General features: G+C 38.8%; 1 protein-coding gene across 1 annotated transcript in view; it reads left to right on the top strand.

The window, feature by feature from the left end:
- Positions 1-6973: 6973 nt before the first annotated feature.
- LOC126561228 (microsomal glutathione S-transferase 1-like) overlaps positions 6974-9862 on the top strand; it is a 160934-nt gene continuing 158045 nt past the window's right edge. Inside the window, exon 1 of the mRNA XM_050217187.1 lies at positions 6974-6984. The gene's annotated coding sequence lies outside the window, so the exon portion shown is untranslated. The remainder of the gene's footprint in view (positions 6985-9862) is intronic.

Raw genomic sequence — 9862 nt, 5'->3', positions numbered from 1 at the left:
AGTATCAGAAAAAAGGACAACGGCACAGGATGAAGAACAGATCATAGAAGGCTAACGAACAAGATAGTGTGGTGCTGGTAACAGCACGGTACACATCTCATGCAGGAAACTATGGAAAAGCATGTGGAACGGGGTTACCATCGTTTAAAATAAACCCAGGAGGAATGGGAAAACCCAGAACTGAACAGGATTATATTAATGTACATACATAGATCCATTGCAATAAAAATAGCTAAAACCAAACAGATGTATTCCAAATGTACAATTTATTTAAAAGAAAAAAATCAGGTAAGTTTAATGTTAAGAAATCTTTTTGAAAGGACAAAATCATGGCGGTATCAAATCAAAACAGTTTTACAGCCGCTGACGTCAAATGTTGGTCCTAAGTCAGGATTTGTTTGTTTGGAAGGCATGCATTTTCGACAGTGTTTGACTCGAAGGCAACAATTTTTGGGTCTTAGTGATTTTTTTAACAGACCCTTGAACTGGTCCATGGAAACTGGTCCGTTTTAACCGCACTTGATTATTGTTTAAGTTCATAGTTTTTACCGACAAAAGGTTGATTAAAAAGTAATCCAACTTTGGTCGCAGTCTTACATTTTCTCAATTTAGACTCGGCTCGTATGGTGGAACTGAGTCAAATACAGTCAATACCCTGTTTGTCTAGGAAGATAGACCCCATGTTCTGCTTGCGTGCACAGGCAAAATCTGTAAACAAAAGCGCTTAGCAGTTACTAGTACCCCTGGTTTTACGAAAACCAAACTGAGTATTTGAGAGAAGATTCTTACTCAGCTCTAAGAGAGAGATGATTGAGTCTAACCTTTCTCCTAACCGTAAAAGAATCATACTTTCAAGGAGTTTCCTGAGACACGAAAGTAACGATATTGGCCGATATGAATCGTGTCTTGATGGCGGTTTGCCAGGCTTCAAATTAGTGACAACTTTCACTTCTCTCCATTCTTGCGGGACGCTGTTTAACTCCCACATAATGATGAAGATTCTTTACAGTTTGCTGCCAATCTGATCCAGGCCTGGAGAAGAATTTGATGTGACAAAAAGTAGTAACAGTTCTGGCAGACTATTATAGACGTGTTGAGACATGCCCTAAGGAATCAAGCGTAACTTTCTAAACATCGTGTTTCAGCTTCTGAATTTGAAAAGTGGCAACCATATCCTCGCCATTAACAAACTCAAATCATCCTTTTCTCCTGGTCCTGACGGTATCCCTGCTGTAGTTGTGAAAAAATGTAGTACTGTTTTCGCCCCTCTGTTACTAAAGTTATTCCGTTTATCTATGTGTTCGTCCGTTTTTCCTTCGGTCTGGAAACAAGCTTGGCTTGTTCCTATACTTAAGAAGGGAAATCCCTCCATTGTCTCGAACTATCGCGGTATCTCACTTTTATGTGCATTTGCCAAGATATTTGAATATGTCTTGCATGCCTGTATCCTTAACGTTTCACGTAGCGTTGTCATCCCTCAACAGCACGGGTTTGTTCCTAAACGTTCCACTTCCTCCAACCTCATGTGTTTTACGTCGTTCGTGTCGACTCATCTTGATGTTGTGCCTCAAGTCGACGCTATTTACACGGATTTCAAATCCGCGTTTGACCGCGTTCCTCATGAGTTACTTCTTGAGAAATTGTCACAATTAGGGATCAACAGCATAATTGTTTCCTTGTTGCAGTCATTTCTAAGTGAGCGTACATATCGTGTTAAACTAAATGTTAATTTCTCTACTTCCTTCGGTTCTGGGGCCGGTGTTCCCCAGGGTAGTGTCTTAAGTCCTCTATTGTTCGTCCTATTCCTTAATGACATTACTTCTGTCTTGCCACAAGATAGCTTTCTTTGCTATGCCGATGATGTGAAAATCTTTTTCCCAATCTCATCGGGTGCGGATTGCGTTTTCCTTCAAACTGTTCTTAACCGTTTTTCCTCTTGGTGTGCTCATAACTCTCTCACCCTTTGTCCTGTGAAGTGTCAAATCATTTCGTTTACTCGTTCCCGCACTCCTTTCCTCTATCCTTATGTGCTTGATCAGGTCCTAGTCAACCGGGTTTCGCTGGTCAAGGACTTAGGCGTATGGCTCGATAGTGGCCTTACCCTAACGTCCCACACCGACTCTATGGTTGCTAGAGCCTTGAAAACACTGGGTATCCTGAAGCGTATTGCTCGTGACTTCTCTAATCTTCTGTGTTTGAAAACGCTGTACTGTTCGCTGGTCAGGTCATTGCTGGAGTATTGCTCAGTAATCTGGTCACCAACGGCTCGGATCCATATGGATCGAATCGAGCGGGTGCAGAGGTCTTTTACCAGGTTTGCGGTTCGCAAATTCCTTGGAAGATCCACCTCCACCCTGCCCGGTTACGAGTCAAGGTGTCAGTTGCTGAGTCTTGACTCTCTCGAAGACCGTCGATCACGTTCCCAAACACTTTTTGTCGCTTCCCTCTTGTTGAACTGTATAGATGCTCCTTCTTTGCTTGGTTCCATCCCGTTCTATGTCCCTAACCGTTCCCTTCGTATTCGTCCCCCTTTGATTATCCCTAGGCGCCGTACGTCTGCCGGTCGCAACGATCCTTTTTTGAGGGCTCCTCGTCTCTTGTGTTCGATTTCCATCTCTCCCTTCCATCCTTACGCTCCAGTATGCGGTCTTCCCTTTAGCACTCAACTCCCTCCCCATTTCTCTAAGTTTAAAGTTAAATAATTTTAAGTAGAGTGTAAGAGTGTAGTGTAGCCTATAGGCAGACAACACGTTAATAAATAATAATAATAATAATAATAATAATAATAATAATAATAATAATAATAATAATATGCATCACACAGGAAAACACACAATCGTTCTTACGTTGTTTCTGAAAGGTTTGCGTTAATTTTTGTATGTCTTGGATACCGTGGAGGTTGTCGCCTGCGTTGATGACGTGTGTGTGCTGTGAACGTGTGCTTTCATAAATAAACAAATCATAAAATGAAAAAAATGATTAATGCCTTATTGGATCCTCTATGATGTCTTATTGAATTGAATCGATACCAGCAAGGTTAGTTGACTTATTAGATCAGTTCTGTAAGCCAGCTTTTTCAGCCAATTCAAACGCCAGCCTTCGAACGTTGATAATTGACAACCCTTACCGGGAATCTTCGTACTAAGTCGAAAATATGTTGCACCAGCTCCTCTTCTTTATTAAATGCATACTAAAGCAAGTGGTCCAAGTCGTGCCAATATATTGGGATTCTTTAGATGACTCATTGAGTTGCCGTTTTTATCGCTTTTCTATTCCTCACAAATTTCAGTGCCTGTTTCAACTGCGGGGGCCTCCATAGTCCAAAACTGTAACACGACAGTTAAGTTTTTGGTAATGTTAAAAATTGTCTCAAATCAGATTATTATCAAAAATACAGCTGCCAGGCATATCGATTTTTTACAATCGATTTCACGTCAATAAATAAATAAATACACAAAAAAATAAATAAAGAATAAATTATATTTAACAATATTTTGTACGAAAATCCTCAAAGCTAGCACAAATCTCCAAATATGTTCAAGAATTGGAATTCGATATGCGTCACCTTCCAGCACATATCATTGGTTTTGAATGGAATAAACAATTAAGTTAAATTTTGGCGACTTCGATCCAGAAACGGATTAAATTGATGGACTGCAATGCAAGCAATTAAATAAAATGGCTAGAGTTTTTCTTCATGTTGCAACCAATGAATGATAACGTTAGGACATGATTTGCCTGTTCGCTCTAGATGGAAAATTGAAAAATGGTTAGGTCTTTAAGTTCTCGGCTACTGCATCTTGTTATTCGATTCTAACTAGAATTAATAAGTGTGAAGAACAAAATTGTAAAACCGATGGAAACCCCTAATTAACCGTGGAATTTACGTACATCCCGAAGTAATAATGCGCAGCTCTGTAACCGGACCAAATACCATTCATATTTAAAACGTTACAAATAATTAGTATAGCAATACGGCCAGGCCGTCCCTCATGAATAAAAAAAAAAAAAAAAAAAAAAAAAATTAGTATAACAAGGATACCGGTGATCCGAGACCGTTTCGAAGTAAAACGTAGAGCGAATTCGGTGGTGCTGGCGTAAATTTCACCGCCAAGAGGTAGTCTGTATACGTATAGGTCGGAACACATGGAGTTAGTGCCGAGCCTAGGATCCTAAACGGATAAACCTGCTTTTTATGCCGAAGTCTACGCACACTATCATAAACCTCATTCGACACCTTGCTTTGAGCGCCAGCAGTATGAAGGCGAAGGCCTGATTGCTTTCTTCCTTAGTCCTTTAGGAGAATAAACAAAGTCCCCTAGCTGCCATTGCCTATCTTTGATCATTCCTGTTGTTAACGTTTATTGAAAGCTTGTTTGGTTTGATGTTGGAACTATGAATGCCTGGTATCCCAAAACTAGTTTTTTTTCGATCAAAACTTGAATTCTTTGCATATTACGAATGGTATATTCATCTGCACTGACTGGTACAGGAAGTAAAATTGGCAATGCCGAAGAATGAGCTTGAAGTTGAATATATTTTGCTTGAACCAGATAGTCTGTCAATAGAATGTCAATAAAAGTGTTCTATTATGGACCAATACAACTCATCGATTAATCGTCCGCCCTTAAATTACAAAAAAATTAAAATCCTGAAAATCGCAATGATCCTTTTTTGAGGGCACTGCGTTCGTTTAACTCCTCGTCTCTTGTGTTCGATTTTCATCTCTCCCTTCCATCCTTTCGCTCCAGTATGCGGTCTTCCCTTTAGCACATAACTCCCTCCCCATTTCTCTAAGTTTAGAGTTAAATAATTTTAAGTAGAGTGTAAGAGTGTAGTGTAGCCTATAGGCAGACAACACGTTAATAAATAATAATAATAATAATAATAATAATAAATTAGCTATCTCAACTCTAAACAAATTGTATAAATTTCTATCCAAAGGGGTTTTTACGGTGTGTGCACGGTCATTTAATCGCAACGTAGATTTTTTACGTATGGTAACTCTTATTATATGTTTTACCTGTGATCGTCGCATTGAGTAAAATGTTGAGAGCGGCTTATGGGTGGTTTCGTTAATATAATTGATTTGAAGTAATTTTTTCATAGTCAAAGTGTGTCACTGTTTCTCAGAAATTACAATTGAAAGCTGCACCCTCAATACGAGTGAAAATATTTGTATGAAGCTTTGGAACAAAGATCATAAAAAGATGATATAATTTATAAATTAATAAGCATTTCATCTCATTTTAAAATTTTGTGTTGTTAAAAAATGAAATGCACGCCCACATTATTCTTAAGCGATCGATTTTTTTGTGAAATTCCAAGCTTCCATTTCACTGTAAGATTTGTAATTGTGTTTTCCTATGATTACAATACCCATTCCTAAGCCATGAAGCATTCGTGATTTCGAATAAGGTTCACGAATAAGGACGAATTACGCACACATGCTCAATTTTTGTTTCTCAGCTTCATTGCATCCCTTTTTGCTTCATTATGCTTCGTAATTTTCATAATGTCATACCTCTGCCGAACCAAGCCGACAACATGAAGGTTTCGACACAGTAATGACATTATGAAGAGTGTGGAGCATCATGAAACAGAAGAGGATGCAATCATGCTGTTTATACAGAAATCAGGATGTATGGGTAACTCCTCTCTCTTTTTGATGATAGCTTCTTTTACACATTTGGTTCGACGAGGTTAGGAATAGGTATTGTATTTGTTTGACGACCTTTTTAATGACCTTAATATTCTCTTTTTAAAGAATAAGGGTTACTATCTGTTTACGCCTGGGTTTTAATTGATTCTGAGCTCATCACTCGCTGTTCAATTTCCTTTGGTTAGTAATTGATGACCAACAAATGCTTTTTATTAAAGAGCATCTAAACGACTGATCGAATTACTGTGAGTTTAGAAAATCACATCAATTTAGAGTATAATCCAATTTGTAAAAACTGTTTGCACCCAAGGAGTTGTAACTAAGTTGGGCTTTCAGACTTTACCAGGTTGCGTTTGCTATTGTTAGCAGGAAATTGTATAACCGGGTTTGTTAACAATAGTTCTCGAGAGTGTATTTTTAAAAGCGCACCACTAATTTTACTTTGTCATTTTGACCAAAGAAAACAGACAAACTCGAAAATCCAGTTAAAAAAGGTTAATATTGAACTGGTAATTGTTTAGGTGAGTCCAATTTGCATTCAGTTCCTTGATTACACCTAAATTATTCTTCGAATGGACAAATCATTTAACAAGTAAACGAAGTAGTTAACTGTTTAAGGATAGGATAGGCAAAAAGAAAAACATCAAAAAATACTCTAGGGATTTTGTTTTCGGAATGGGTTCTTGAATCGATATTCGGCTTTTCTTAAATAGACTCCCGAATACGCGCGATCTCGCTTTCGGTTTCGTTTAGAGTTGTTGTTGTTGGAAGTTTTAAAGAGGCTTTGGACCTCCTGGGTCACTTTCACCTCTGGAGATTGGGAAGTGCGGAAAAGAAGAAGGAGAGGATGTTAGTCGTTTCGAGTGGATTATTCTTCTACAGGAAGAAAGCAAGCAGGCCTTCGCCTTCATACTGCTGACGCTCAATGCAAGGGGGTTATTGAGAATTATGGTTACTTGGGATTCGTCTATTCCGACCTTATGCAATATCGTAGTCTGCTCATCAAACAAAACAAATTTACTCAAGCAATGAGTTCATAAGTCAAGGCTCTTTGTTGGAACGCTAGACCTGATCTTATCGTAACCTCCAGCCTAACGTTTTCGTATCGACCAATCACGGGTCGCCAAGATGTCGTCTTCTGTTGCCTTCTGGTGATGCTGTGGTGACGTTCCCAGGAAGTCTTTATCCGATCTCGGTCGAATGTGTTCTTCCGCTTTTCGACCACGCTCTATCGTTCGATGCTACTAAGTCGTTTGCGACAGATACTACAGGTGAAATATGAGTGTCCTGTTTGCACCGCGAGATCGTACGACGATCCACCCGTTGATGGCTTGATGTGGTCCAACGTCTGTTTGAACCATAGAGCCATGGGGCCGTGGGTCATAGAGTTGCGAAACTTAGCAGGAGATATAGGATATATACGCTGTCATGATAAATTAAACTATATCGACTGGTTCTTGTCTACCAACGCCGCACACTTCTTCTTTTTTTTGCTTAACGACCTCTAAGGTCACACCGGCCATCAAAGGGCTTACTAGACTTGCCGATAGCACGTAGTCGGATAGTTCTGATGGGTTTTGAACCCCGGTCCTATCGTACGAAGACCGGCGCCGTTGTCGTCTGTACGTCTGGCCGCCCTACCGGACACATAAAGGTCATTATTCCATTGTGAAGTGGACGGTAGACAATATCTGCCATCTGGGCATGTGAGAGCCACAATACGAGTGATCATGCCACCATCAAGCATCCTGCATCAGATCGTCGACTGCCAGGTACTTGGACAAGAATCTTTTTGGTCAAGCACTTGGATCGCAGAACATACGCTTATGATCAAACAGCCTGCCATAAGGGAACAACGAGCCGAGGGATAACCAGCACACACGGAAACTCAGCATTAGATCGTGGACAATCTCTTCCACGACTGACCTTTGATGAAGTGGCCGGAGGTAGACGGAAGTAGATAATAAATGAGTTCAGTTTCATCCTCGAATAAGCCTCGTTAAGGGATAGATTCTCCATTAACAGATGCGCAAATAGTTCAACAGACAACAGTAGAAAAATTTGAAAGAAACACCTATGTCGCCGTATGGCTCAAGAGGACTTCTTTTTTGTTTAGACTCATTTAATTAAAGACGTCATGGTGATTCAAGCATGTTTTATAGGTGTCTTATTGCTTAGATTTACAGATACTACTTTACTTTACTATGTCTGTTTATATCTTCACGATCCCTTTGATTTTAATTCATTATTATACGCCTATTTTTGCCACATTTGTTCCTCTTTGAATGTTACCCAGTATTACCTTTCCCTTTTTTCCCGATTTGAGCTTTTGATGTTTTTTTTCTCTACAATATAATATTAATATGTTAAACTAGTGTAACTTGAAGCATTTAAAGTAGAAATTGTTTTTTTTTATTCATAAAGGACGGCCAGGCCGTATTGCTTAGTACAAATTGTTAGTAAGGAAAAATAAAAATAAACTAATAATTAAATAAATATTATAATGACAATTAGTTGCTACATATAAGGCCAAAAAATTAAAATAAAAGAGTGTCTATTGTGGGGATATTATCGCAAATAGATATCTGCTTCATCTCCTTCTTTTTCTTGGCTTAACGACCTACTAGGTCACACCGGCATCGAATGCCTCACTGGACCTGCTGGTACCACGTTGTTGTATAGTAAATCCTCACTACGGAGTCCGGAAGGGATTTGAACCACGTTTCTGCCGTGTGGAAACACCTAATAATGTCCACATTCCACTTAATTCCACTAAGATTATTGTTAAGTCGAGGAATTTAATTTCATAATTATATGTATAAGAATAGCCACGAATGCCTTTGTAATAAAAATAAAACAATATGCGCATCAGTTTTGCTTTTTGCTTTTAAGTAACTGTGTTACCTCGTTTTATTTTTTCAGTTTCAATTTGCTTCACTTTCACAAATCTGTCGATTTTTTTAATGCTTTTCTATGTATATATACACCCGTTGCGTGTACTCTTCAATTAAGATTTCTCTCCATTTTCTGCCTGTACCTTCTCACATTAATGTACGCTTTTTTCGCCTTATTATCACCTTCTTCTATATTGATGTTATGGATAACGTTCATTTGCCTATACCACACGTAACCCTTACATACCAAACGTGGTCAGGGGTGAGAAGAATAGAAACCAAAAAAAAAAAACCAACAGCCATCCGCCTCCTCTCGAGGTAGGAAGAAAGATAAGGCAAATTCAGAGCAACCAGTAACAGCGTGCTCAGGGCCCGATCCTTTGTAACGTTCTATAAATTGTCATTATGCATAATAATACCTTCACATTATTTATATGTACAAAACTTAGTTCTGTCCGGTGCCCCAATGTTGCATATATTTTAAAACATTCAAAAGATGAAGAAAAGAGAACAAATCAAAGAAAAAAATGTAAGCGAATATTTATATAAGCCAACAACTCGTTGTCTAACGCCCTAAGTATTGCCACATTTTTTCTACAAATTTTATGATTCGGGATCGTGATTCTTTAAATAAAAAGGAAAATTTCATTTTACACTCTTTACCTTGTACTTGTGTGTAGTTTTGGTGATGTGTAACATATTCAGCGAATATAGCAGACCGAAGAAAATTAACCACCGGACCTTCATTAACGATGCTGCCGGAATGTTTGCCACTAAAACGATTCCTGGTCGCTCTAAACATATCGGTTACGCTACCGTTCTGTACCAGGTGTGTAAGTAAATTTGCTTTGGAGAGGCAATTGCCAGTGCGTTTAACATGCATTTGTGCTAAGCGTGCGTATATTTAGAAACAACCGAACAATATCGAACGTGAAAACGCAGTCCGGTAGTATTAGGGCAACATAAAAGAAACATTCGATGCAATGCGCGCATGGCATAGCAAGGAAAAGAATAAACCTATACACCATACCATTTAAGCAAAGTACGATTTGTGTTTTAGCAACAGCGAAAATAAAATCAGCTATGTAATAAATAAATAGATAACCTATCCACCGCATTCCTTCCTTCATTTCTTAAATCGTGTCATACAATTTCTATCTCTTCTTAACCTTAACCGGCTAAAATTTGTAACGTGGTCTATGGGAGAGGACTCATTTTGACGACAGTTTCACATTTTTGTGTGCCAAGAATCACAATACCGACTTCTGATGGTTTGTGTTTCGTTTTTTGCTGCCTTGCTAGGTGT

Source organism: Anopheles maculipalpis, chromosome X (assembly GCF_943734695.1).
Source record: "Anopheles maculipalpis chromosome X, idAnoMacuDA_375_x, whole genome shotgun sequence".
Lineage (NCBI taxonomy): Eukaryota > Metazoa > Arthropoda > Insecta > Diptera > Culicidae > Anopheles > Anopheles maculipalpis.
The sequence above is the reverse complement of the archived record's forward strand: the minus strand, read 5'-3'. Positions and strand labels throughout refer to the sequence as shown.